At 40.7% G+C, this 12878-nt stretch overlaps 1 protein-coding gene across 6 annotated transcripts in view; it reads right to left on the bottom strand.

Moving 5' to 3' along the window:
* ENOX1 (ecto-NOX disulfide-thiol exchanger 1) overlaps window positions 1–12878 on the bottom strand; it is a 309445-nt gene that overhangs the window by 245204 nt on the left and 51363 nt on the right. For all 6 annotated transcript variants that reach the window (XM_066176219.1, XM_066176215.1, XM_066176214.1 and 3 more), the window contains one exon: window positions 254–331. The gene's annotated coding sequence lies outside the window, so the exon portion shown is untranslated. The remainder of the gene's footprint in view (window positions 1–253; window positions 332–12878) is intronic.

Raw genomic sequence — 12878 nt, 5'->3', positions numbered from 1 at the left:
GTTTTCTTATCTCATTGCTGTTTCCAGTAAATTGTTCTTATCTCAGTCCGTGATCTTTCTATTTTGTGACTCCCATTCTCCTCACCAGTCCACCACGGGGGAGAGGAAGGAGGAGAGAAGGAGGGAGTGAGGCAGGGAGAGAGGAGGGGAGTGAGTAGCATATAGCCTGAAGTGGTTTCAGTGGGAACCTTAAATTGGAGAATACCATTCCTAAACCATGACAAATAGTCAGAACACAATACAGTTTACAGACCTGTACACAGGAAAGTAACTTCTCGGTGGCCCCATCACAGTATTTCCAAATGACTGTTACAAATTCTCATGGCCAATCCTGCAAAAAGTGGAAAGAAGTTAAACTGGGAAGATTCCAAAGTAAAAGCAAATAGGATTAGCTGTCTCCTTGGATACAAAATGCTAAAAGTCAGAGTAGAATTGGTTTAGAGGATATTAAACATTTTACACTATAGGGGCAGCTAGATCATAACAATTATATAAATATAGCAAAATCCAAGTTAAATAAAATGCAAAGTGGTAAGTTGCTTTTAAAGATATGTTTCAGGGTAAAAATGCAATGAATATATGGAACTGGATTAAAAGAAAAGAGAAAATACTGCACTAATTTAAATTCCCTTTGAACTGTCTGTAATACAGACCTTAAAGTGCATTTTCAAACATATGGCATATCACAGAACCAGAAACTTATTTCTAGCCATGGCACTTCTAGGCTTTTGGGAAAGGAGAACAGAAACAGTCTAGTGGAATTGTGCTGTGTGACAAAGCATCGACTGACGGGTTCTGCCCAACATCAATAAACAATTGGTTTTGCTTTAAATGAAGGAAAGAATATCAGCACTAAACAAATGTTTCACATCTTGCATGAATACTTCAACAGAATCAAAGCAAACCTGTCTTTTCACAACTCCTGCAAGTGCTATTCCAAGTCAAAATACAAGTCATAGCCTGAGATTTATCAGTTGCTAAGTTTTCAATCATGACAACCATGACAACATGATACATAAGGGATGGTGATACACAAGACACTAAAGCTTCCTGTGATACTCCCCCCTGGAATCCACACTCATTATTGTAAGGATAATTATCTGGGTATCCCTGAGACCAATTTTTGCACTTTTTGGATAAAAATGACCTCTTGCATAAGACATGAAATTTAAAATCATGTCCTTCCCAGATATCATTGAGTCATTCCATTACCTCTGGGACGGATATGAATTATGCATTCTTTGATTCGCTTTAAAATTTAGATGCACAAGGGGACACGGAAAAATCGAAATGGTACTAAAAATATAAAGCATTCAAGAAAGAAACAATGACTTGTATGCCAGTAACTGCTACAATGCTCGGAAGGCTCCCTGCCTGGTCAAGAAAAGCACATAAAGCACTGAAACGTAACAGCAGGCCTCCATGCTAATGGCTGCTAGTGACAAGGGCTCATTGAATGTCACTGCTTCACATACTGTGTACTGTTCCTTTCTCTTATCTGTGTGACCTCTCTTTTGAAATGACTGATGAAACTCGCCTGAATTAGCATCTTCGCTTCTGGGCATAAGCCACCTAGAAGGCATTTAGTAACATCTCTACTAAATACAAAAATAAAGCATGGGGGGGAAAAGATCATAATCTTAACAAAAAATTATCACTATGTCTGTTAAAGAATACTCAGTGTGTAATGCAAAAGGGCTGCTTCTCTGAAGCCTCCTTGTCAGGTTATTTTTTTTTGCCTTGACACCCTTTAGGAGTATTGGCTTGTCACAATACATGCATTCACATTGCATACTTGGCTAACATTTTCATAATTGGTGTGAATAAAAAGAAATAGCTGTTACTAAAAGAAAAAAAAAAAAAAAGAAGAAGAAGAGGAAAAAAAAAAGTGCCTCTGTTCTGATGCCCTGCTGCTATGATGACCTATTTCACACTAGCATCTGTTCTCTTCTCATGAACCACTACAGATGTAAGCTGGCCAAACAGCACTGCAAGTATGTTACCCAGACGTCCACTGAGTGCTGCAGATGTTGTCTTCCATGCTTCACATTTACTGTGTGCCTGATTAATTTTTTCATTATTATCTCAACTGCTTGGCCCACAGATTTGCCTATGAAGTTTGCAGAATCCAGGATCTAATTTGCAGCCATAAGGAGCAGCTCCCTTTGTGCAAACAGGTTCATTAATGTCTGGAATAACCAGTCAACAGAGCCTTGGTCTGAATTGCCAGAAGAAATGCAAACTTCAGTAATCTATTACGCCTTGATAATATTTGCCTGAGGATTTAACACAATGTTCATTTCAATTTCAAAATTACAGATGTTTTCAATATTCAGATGCATCAGTCTGACCAAAAATATTATGCCCGTTCTCTGCCTCAAGCCCTTGACCTGAATGAGGTTAGTGACAGGGATATGAATGACTTGAGTGGAAAATGAAACACAAAAGTAGTTTTATCGTGAAGTACAATATTTCTTCTGTCACTTAACCATTTTTTCCCCCTCAAAATTACAGGGTAGACTGCAAATCTTCAAGGCTAGCAGTCACAATGACAGTCTAAGTGCCATTTAAAAGAATAATAATTTATGAGGCGCCTTGGTAGAATAGCAAAGGTCACAGAGTAAACTCCCCAGGGAGGAGAGGATGACAAAGGTTACAAAGATGACTAAAGACTCGCCTACAGAAAAGAATTTTCTTGGAAGGAAGATGTCTTCTTGCAACAGCTTCATCCCACCTAACACACAGTTCCTCATCCAAATGAGCAGTTCACCTTTAAATTAGCTAAAAGGCATTGCTTGCAAAATATGTCTCTGAAATTCCTAGATTAGCAGCTTCACCTTGTCCCCACTAAAGAGCAACTAAAGTGCTGGCAGGTGGAGGACACTGTGGGTCTGTCCCACAGGGCACAAGGGGGATGCCTAATGACTGGTATGAACCCACATGGGACATCAAGCTTGAAGAACTCTCTGGAGTCTTTGCAAGGCACTCCCCAAATAAATGCGGCTTTTGTGGCAACTGGTGCCATTTGCAGACCTCCAACAGACCACCACAGACTGGTGCAATTTCCCTTAGAGGCAGTGTGAGGAGTTGGTAGGTGAGGAGCCTAAGACATGCAATTGACACTTTGCTCCTAGACAGCTGTAAATATGCACATCAGCCATCACTCTACAAAGCAGCCTGTGCAGCTTTTCCTTGCCACAGCTATAGCATTCCCCTTCTTCAGACACTGCAAGTACAGAAAAAAGGCAAGCATAAAGACAAGCAGGAACAATGCTTTTTGGGACAGCTCTACTTTCTGCCAAAACATCTCCGGACTCATAAAATACACATGAACTGGTGGGAGAAGCTGATGCTGTAAACCTGAGAGTAATCAGCAGTCTCTACAAAACATCAGAGTGATAAAGAATAGCTTAACCTGGAGCCAGAACACAACACAAGACAGCTCATCTCTTCAGAAATGTGTGGCCATAAACATTTCAAAAACTGACAGTTTTCAACTGTACACGACCAGTTGTGGGAAGTTTCTGCAGCTGGGTCAACGCCTGGCACTTGTGGAGGGGGCTGGCACAGCTCTGAACGGTACAGATGTAACAGATGCTGGTTAAGAAGAGGTTATTGACTGCTTTGAGAGTAAGGGATTATATTTAATTTCTGTACGATAACTGGAAGAGCCCATCTTGCTGCTTTTTACCTCCATGCCAGGCCTCTCAGTTCATAAAGAGGTACCTGAGAAGTAAATAATGATTAAGACAGATTATCTAAGCAGTGTTTAGGACTAAACCCTTACCTATTTTCTATAATAAAATTAGGCAATTTTTTAAGGGGGCGAATGCCACAGACATTCACAGTATCTTCAATCTCTTGCTCCAGCAGTCCCTGGTCCATCACAACAGCCCATGAAGCCTTTGGCTGGCTGTTCAGATCACAGAACGCTTTTACAAACCCATAACTGCACACTGATGACAGCAGAGTGTGCCTTTGGGAGAGGGAAGGGCAGAAGGCAAGTGGAAGTCTTGCAGCTGAGCAAGACTCCAATTGAAACAGCATCTTTTATCCTGCGCATCACCTGCAGGAAAGAGGGAATGTCACAGAAATGTTGCAAACACATCAAATAGCTCAGGTAATGCCCACTCCTGAGTGACAAATCCACTGGGCATGCTGCCAGACAGCCCTCCTGAACCTGCCCAAGAAAAGGAACCAGCATTTCCTCCACATGATTTGCCTCACGCTTAGAGCCGCTCACTCCAGTCCGCCCTCAGTGCCAAGCCTTGGCAGGCTTTGCGTGAGGGGTTTTATACTCTCCTGTGTTGGTTTTGTATGCCTTGTCTTTCTTTATCAATTTTAAACAGAATGGGGGGATGTAAATTCACCATTGGGGATATGTCAGTGTTTGCTCAACATGCTCTATATACCTTTATTAATTTTGTATTGAATGGTGGATGTGATTTCACTCCGGGGGGAAAACAGGGATAGCAAAAGGTCTTTCCCACAGTAGGACAGCAGTGGGGAAGGGGAGGTAATTTCTCTGTGGGTTTATTTTGAGTGATTTATGTGCCTCCATGGGTTTCTAAAGCTGAAAAATTTTGAGCTTTCATAAACAGGCAGTTCCAGTGCCATGACCCACTAGCCTAAAGATGTTTATTAGCTTAATGTAACATTTGTTATTCAAATTTCTGCTGAGAGTACATTTTAAAAGCAGCAGATGATGCCCTCTAATAGTGTAAGAACAGTATGTAAAACGGGAAATTTAAAAGATTTCAAAATTGAGACCTATTTCCAAATAACTTATTCTTTAACAGTACAAATGCATAAATACCATATGAACTACAAAAGAGTTGTTATTTGACACGGGTTCACAAGGTTTAACTCTTGACCACGAAGTTTAATTCTTGGCTCACTGCAGAAATTGCCTGTATCTGTGAGAACGGCCTGGCAGCCTGTCATTTCCAACAGTGCAATTCCCAGCCCCCAAACAAGCCAACACTTGGCTTGGAGCATGCAGGGATACTCAGTGCCCTGGACTAATGGAGATGTTGCAGAGTTGCTTACTTGTAGATGGCTCTTTGCTGTCAACTTTTAATTCACACAGTATGGTTACACTCTAACATAGCATATCCCTTTGTTTAGACTCGTGGCCCTGGTACATCTTAATTCACCAGTTATCATGACCATGAATGGAATGTCCCCTTTGAGTCTGTCCTACTTACTTTTCTAGAAAAAAAGTTTTCAGAGGAAAAAGAAAAAAACTTCATGCCTCCCTCAATTTCCAGAGATTCTTAGGTTGCATCTTTTTCCTACTCAGCTTTGCCAAATGCTATAAAATAGTGACCAGCAGTACCCTGATGGGTCTGGGCATTTCATGTTTGACAGTCAAAAAGCACAGAAACAACAGGTGCTGTTTATTGTTCAGTTTTTCACTGAAACAAATTTCATCCTCATTTCACTCTGTATTTTTTCACCCACCCATATTTCTGTAATGTCAGATACAGATGCTAGTCCACTTTTGGAACCCTTGGAGCATGACAGGTGTCTTTTCTTCTACTGACTATCCAAGCACAAAGTCTGTGAGTTCATACCTCAACTCCAGCTCCACCAACACCCAAAGAGCAAGATCCAGTCTCATGTTTACTGCACAGGGCAATTCAGATGGTGATTCCTCAGTACTGTTGAGCCCTTTTTGACTCCTTGGGCCAGGGACCTGTTGTGGGAAGGTGGCCATGGGGTGAAGCCATCAATGAACAGCAATTTGGGGAACATTTGCTATGTAGGGAAGATAAATATTTTCATGGATGCTCTAATGCCTTTGTTTGCCCTTCCCCAGACAGCTGTGATGTGAAAGAAAGCTGACCAGACAGCAAAAGACCTATTCCATTGATCAGAAAATTCTACAGCAAAACTTATATTTATGAAGACTTATTAGGATTTATGCTGCTGAGCAATGCCTTGCTGAGACTGCTTCTCATAACAAACTTCAATTGGTGAACTGAATTAGTTATCTGCTTGATCAAAACTGAAATTATAGACTAGCTATAGACTACACTATAGACCGAAAACTGAATTATAGACTAGCTGGCTCTCCCTGCACATATACAAGTGATTCTTTTCCTAACCTGGTGCAGCTGGCACATGAACTCCTTGTGTGACTGACGGTAAGGGCAGAAAGTTTCTGCACTGAGAAGCACAGCTCCCATTTTGAGCACCAGAAAGAGCAGAACTGCTTCATTTGAAAAATGAGTGATGGAAACAGGAGAGAAAGGGAATAGGGGAGTGCAGCTGGCTGTCATGGGCTCTCTAGGTCAGCACTTTTATACCTGCTGAACACAGCTGGATTTTGAACTCGTGGGAGGGGAAGAGGAAGGGCAGGATGTGGAAGCTGGCTCACATCCATCCAAGACGATACCATGCAAACCAGAGAAAAGGTAATAAATACCAGGCCCATGTCACAGCATACAATGCTAACAGCCTTTAATAATGGCTAATGCAACAATACTCACCAGCCTCCTTGCTGTGCTGCCAGCAGCCTGGGTGTCACCAAGGACTGAAGGCAGGCAGGCAGGCAGTGAGGCAGGAAGAAAAGGAAGACAGGCCTAACTGTGAGCATCTTGTTCAGGATCCTGCTTACTGCCCCCATGTAGGGGTACAGGAGTCAGCCAGTGATCCACGTAATTTGTTCTATTAGCTGTATCTTTATCCTGATTTCAGCTAAGATAGGGTTAATTTTCTTCCTAGTAGCCAGTACAGCGCTGTGTTTTGGATGTAGTATGACAATAAGGCTGATAACACACAGATGTTTTAATTGTTGCTAAGTAGTGCTTACACTGAGTCAAGGACTGTTCGCTTTCCTGTGCTCTGCCAGTCAAGGAGTTGAGAGGGAATATGGCCAGGACAGATGATCCCCCAACTGATCAATGGGATATTTCATACCATAGAAGATCATGCTCAGAAATGCTCAGGGCATTTGGTGGTAAGCAACTGTATTGTGCACCAGTTGGTTTTCTGGGGTTTATTTCTCTCTTCTTTTTTCATTACAATAACTACTAGTATCAGCAGCAGCATTACTACTGTTATCATTAATATTAAATTTGATTTTACTTCATTTATTAAACTGTTCTTATCTCAATCCAGAAATTTTATTTTTTCCCCAATTCTCCTCCCCACAAGGAGGGGTGTTGGGCAATGGGGTGAGTGAGTGGCTGCATGGTACTTCATTGCGGGCTGAGATTAAACCACAGCAGTCCTGGACAAGTCGCAGGTCAGCAGTGGTATTCTGTGCCCAGTTCCTCTCCAAGTCCTCCAAAAATACAAGAGGAACTGGCTAGAGTTACTGTCTCTGTCCTTCACCTCCCTGCAAGCTGTCTTGCTCTCCTTCAGTGGAACTCTTCATAAAATTTTGGATGAGAATTACATTCAGTCATTGCCTCTCTTCACCCTGGAGAAGAGAATGGGACCTCATCACAGTATTTCAGAACTTAAAGGGCAGCTACTAAGAGAATGGAGACTTTCTCTTCACAAGGGACAAAGGGGAAAAAAAAAAAAAAAAGGGGCAACGGATAAAAGTTGTACCAAGAGAGGTTTCAGCTCAATATGAAAAAAAAAAATTTTTACTCTGCGAACAATCAACCACTGGAACAACCTCCCAGGGGATGTGGTAGAATTTCTGTCTCTGGAGGTTTTCCAGATGCAATTGGACAGGGTGCTAGATAATGTCATCTAGGATTCTTTTCCCACAAAATGTTGGACAGATGATCTTTTGAGGTCTCTTCCAATCTGGGATGTTATGTGATTCTGTAGCTACCTATCTCCCAAATCCTATTTCTCTGGAGACTGATTCCCAGAGCTTCCCATCCAAACCTTCAAAGCTGCCTGTATCATCTGCTCTCTCCCTCTGAGGTTAAGGTTGTCACAAAATAATTTATATTAGAAGGGACCACTGGGGGTCCTCTTGTGCTTAAAGGAGATTGTTCAGTCTTCTCCAGTCAAGTATTTTACAACTTTGAGGCTGGAGATTTCACAGGCTCTCTAGACAATTTGTGTCAGTCTTTGATCACACCTATGGTGACTTTTCTCCCTCCAAATATATACAGTTAGAATTTCAAATGTTCCAAATTTTGTCTGTTGCTTCTTTTCCTACCATCATGCACCTTTGAAAAAAGTCTGACTTATGCATCCCCTCCCATTAGGCAGTCTTAGACAGCAATAAGATTCCCCAATGATCTTCCCTTGATCTGAACAGTTCCAGATCTCTCCACATCTCATATATCCTCTGCTCCAGCTCACTGTACATTTTGGTGGCCCTCCAGGGGCCTTGCTTCAGACTACCTATGCCTTCCTTGTATTGGGGAGCCCAAAACCAGATACAATACTTCAGGTGTGGTCTCATATGCACTGAATGAAGGACAATTTCAACTTCCCACCAAGCTAAAAGTATCCAGGGGTCAGCAGAGCACAGAGCTAGAACAAAACACCCTACAAATATGTGCCCAAATGTGAGCAAAATATTCGGAGTTTTACTATGACTGGAGTAGCACGGAAAGAGAGAATAAAGTCAGCCACCCAAGCCCACAGCAGCAGCAGGCTCACAGGTGAAGCAGCCCAGCCAGCTGGGAGACACTGTACAGATATGTGGGGAGAAAGGTAAGGAACACCATAATATTTCATAGCACATAACCACTTAAATCAAAGTAGCTACAACTGAGCTTAAATTACGGCTGATCCTAACAGGAATAAAAACAGTAGTAATTTCTCCATTATAACATAATGGAGAACTGTATCATGCAAATACAGATTTTCTTATTATCAGTTTAGCATAATTAGACACTGTACAGAACCATCATGAACAGACCATAAAATGGGCCAAAAGTGGTATTAACCAATTGACTGTGGAGACATTTCTGCAACACAGAACATATACATAAACATTGCAATCCATACAATCTTTGTGAACATTGCATATTTGCATCTGCTATCCAAACCAATGATACTCTGCAAATTAAAAAAAAAAAGAAAAATCATTGCTTGGCAAAGCTTCATCTCCAATACACAATACCATACCTTGAAATGAGACCACTAATAACAGGAGGGAAAAATTTCTAAGAGATACCAGAAAGACAGCATACACACAAGGGGGAGGAAAAATAGTGATGTGTCTACCACCTCTGTGAGTAACTCCCTCAGGAAAGAGTCATTTAGCATTAGGACCATCAAGTCTGTCTGAGATAGGGTAGCAGTAGTAAGTCTGAAGAAAACAACAGCCCAGAGGATAATGCTTTTATCAGGTCTGCAAATGCTGTCCGTATTAATGAAAAAGGAACTTTGCATTGCCATGGGGTTTTTTTACAGAGACAGCAGCATGAATTGAGTCCCTATCAAGAGCTGATCATAAGGAACAATCAAAAGGAAAACTCGTGTTTCTTCTTACTTTATTACTGGAGAAAAAGAAAAGGAATGAAGGAGGTTCTTATGCCAGGAATAGTACTCAAAGCACTGGAGCAAAGTTTCTGATCAGTTCAATGATTTAGGAAATCTGCCCATGAAATAGAAATTCTGGTTAACATTTAAGGCATTATTCACTCATCTGAACACCTGCCATGGACACTTTTTTGCCAACATAGATTTCCTGTGTGGACAAGACTTTCCCAAAGTCCCTTCCAATGACAAGAAACATTGTCCACTTCTTCCATTTTCCTGGAAAGAAGTCATTAAAAATGTCAAAAGTAAATGAGTTATACAAACTTACTCTACTGTCTTTCTTTTTTTCCTTTTTTTTTTCCCCTAACTTTGCACTCTGTCAAAAGAGGCATATTCTGATTTCTTTTGTTACTGGTTTGTTACAGAGAGTTACTTGCAATAAAGTCTTACCCTTGACCCAGCAAGATTTATGCAGTGATGGTATCAAACAGGTTTATGCAAAGCAGAAAACAGTCTTTTGGACTGAACTGCCTCCTCTAAAACCAGAGTCCATGACTCTAGACACAAAATACTTCACTTGCCATGTTTGTATTTATTTTAAGTAATGGGAAGAGACTAGGGACACACAGTGACTTTTTGTGGTTGGGAGAGGTTAGCAGCACAACTGAGGTTGAAAACTGCTGTCTTAAACTGCTCAGAGTAAAGCCACAATATGGAAAGACATTCTTTTTTGGACTATAGACAAGGAATGAGCAGTGCTGGTGGGGGTTCCACAAGAATACTTCTGCCTATAAAAACTGCCTGGATGAAGATTTGCTGGAGCTCCTTGCTGACTTCCACTTTCACTCATAGTCATGTGTCACATAATTAAGCCTGGAGGCGATGGACATGTGTCTCATCATGCCCACAGGAACATACAGAAAGGGTTTGCTCCAGTAGAGTGGAGGATTTCTGGATTTCTATCAGCAGGAATCAGTGAGGACACCTGAGGGATTCTGTGACACCATGTCATCACAGTAATAAGCAGGCAGATTTCCCTGACAGAGTGAAAGGTCATTATTTTTCTGCATAGTTTTCCTACCCACATCACCAGCCAGTTCACTTCCAGTTTGGCAAGCTGCTCTTTAAGCAGAAATCAGCCTGACAGAGACTTTAAGAAATGAAAGTATAATTAGGATCTGTTATATTTGGGATGTGTCTTTGCCATGTTACCATTGACTTTGGAGCTCGCAATTACTGACAGGAAGCTTTCAGCAAAGAAAAATTTGAATGGAATTAAAAAAACCAACTCCTCCAAAAAACAGCAATCATGTATCAGGGTGTGTCAACCAAGGGGAGAATCTTAATGGCATCCTCTCCCATCCCTATAGCCCTGCATATGGAAACATTCTGCAGAACTAGCCTGTGACCACTGAACATCAAAAAGCAGAAGAATTCTGCATTGGAATAAATTCTTCAAGCACTTGTTCTTGAATTAATACTAAAATTGCAAAGTGTCTGCACTCCAACCACTATAACTACATAAAGTAAGGTTGTTTGGAACAAAACAGGTTCCTCCTGTGCCTGCAAGTGACTGTGTGCATTTGCAATATGCCCATTGCTAAAGTATCTGTGTCATGAGCTGGTAAAGGAAATACTAATAGAATAATGGAAAAGCTGCATGCACAGGCGGCTCTTACACTGAAAACTAAGTACAAACAGAGGTCATCTCTGAAAAAGATGGGGAAAGGGCCTCCAGTAGCCTGATCCTAAAAGCCATACTCTCAAAAGAACTGCAGCCCTTTATGCAGATGAACTTCTGTGTTTGCAAGTACATATGCATATTAAAAATCATAAAAGAAAGATATCTGTGAGGAATGAAAGCTCTCATAAATCATTTCCAAGACCAGGGACAATCTGCACGTACAGCAGCATACAAGGTATTTTTGCACCCTACAAACATAAGTGTAGCTCTTCTCTGAAATACAAGTTTCTACTTTTGTAAATGCTCTTCAGTTAGACTGAAATAATCCAATTCCGGTTTTTAAGTGTTCAAACACAAAAACTGTTAAAAAATTAGGAAGGGGATTTTCATGGGGTGAAAGTGGGTCACAAAGAAAGCCTGAGCCCATTCTGTGAACTGGTTCACAAAATAAGTCCTTACACATACTCTGACTACAAGTTTGCAAAGACAATTCTCCAGATTTCTGCAAGGTCATTTCAGGCAAAGGTTTGAAAAAGCACACTGTTTCTTTAGATATCTGGGTGTATATCCAGCAGGAATTAAAATAGCAAGAAAATCTGTTTTGTTTTGTCTGCCTGGAATCTGTCACCTTTTAAATCAACTTCTTAAAAACACTAGTTTCCATCTGCCAACAGTACCACAGTATATATATATATATATAGTGCTTTCAGTGCAGAAGAGGATATCAAGTCCCTCAGAAATCCCATGCTGTTCTGTTTAGGACATATTTTGATGATATTTCCTACAGGTTTCCAAGTGATGGCTGTGTCAGCAAGCTCTGGCACAGAACAGCAGCCAGCTGGGTGTGGACTAGACAGCATGTGGACAGGAGTCAGGCTGAGGACAACACTGGAGCCAGAATGGTTGTATCTGTACTGGAAATAAGGCTCTCATTTCTAAAGCATTTGCAGAATACACCTCCTCTAGGAAAAAAAAAAAAAAAAAAAAAAGGAACCAAAAAAGAAACGCTTGATTTTAAATTACAGTCTTTAACTCTACATTACTTAGAATTACGTTTTAAGAGGATTTATGACTAAGATGGGAAAAAAAAAAAAGGCTTCTAAATTATTAGCTGCAATTTTGAGGAGGATATCACAGAAATGATGTTTAAAAGTCTAATCCTGGCAGCTCACATACATGCAATTATTCTGTACAGCTCAGTAGCACCCACTTGCTAGATAAAGAAAGGTGTGCAGGTTTGAACTGGTTGCATTATTGTTGGCAAAAATTTACCCCAGTTAGTCAGAGAGCCAGAAATGTCCTGCTTCAAAAAACCCCAAGAACAAGTTAATAGTTAATATATATTTGCAGGGCAGCTTGGAAAATCTCATGAAAAATTATTTTTAAAAATCTCTTTCTTCACTGAACATCTCAGAGAAGTATGTCCCTGACAAAGCCCCGTAAGGGGCAAAAACACTGGTTATTTGTTCTCTTTTGCTCTTTACAAATGAAGCAAACTACAGTTAATATATTATGCATGTCTTTCAGCATATTTTTATTTAGCCAGTTTTAGTTTGCTGTGCCTTGGGAACTTCCACTTTGTTTTGTTTTGCCTTGGGAACTTAGATTTGATTTTGTTTTTCTGGTTAATAACAAAAGTGAAGCATTAGGGCAGGACATCAACCAATCTACAGCATGTGAGATTTGTTTAAGTTTCAATGAAACAGCCTCTCAACGTCTCTTTTCCACTCCCTTATCTTATCAGTTACCAAACCACTCTCAACAAGCTGGCTTGTCAGAGGAACAG

The sequence above is a fragment of the Chamaea fasciata genome, unplaced genomic scaffold, assembly GCF_029207755.1.
Source record: "Chamaea fasciata isolate MVZ Bird 193981 ecotype frontalis unplaced genomic scaffold, bChaFas1.0.hap1 SCAF_2, whole genome shotgun sequence".
Lineage (NCBI taxonomy): Eukaryota > Metazoa > Chordata > Aves > Passeriformes > Sylviidae > Chamaea > Chamaea fasciata.
This window is presented reverse-complemented; position numbering and strand designations above follow the sequence as displayed.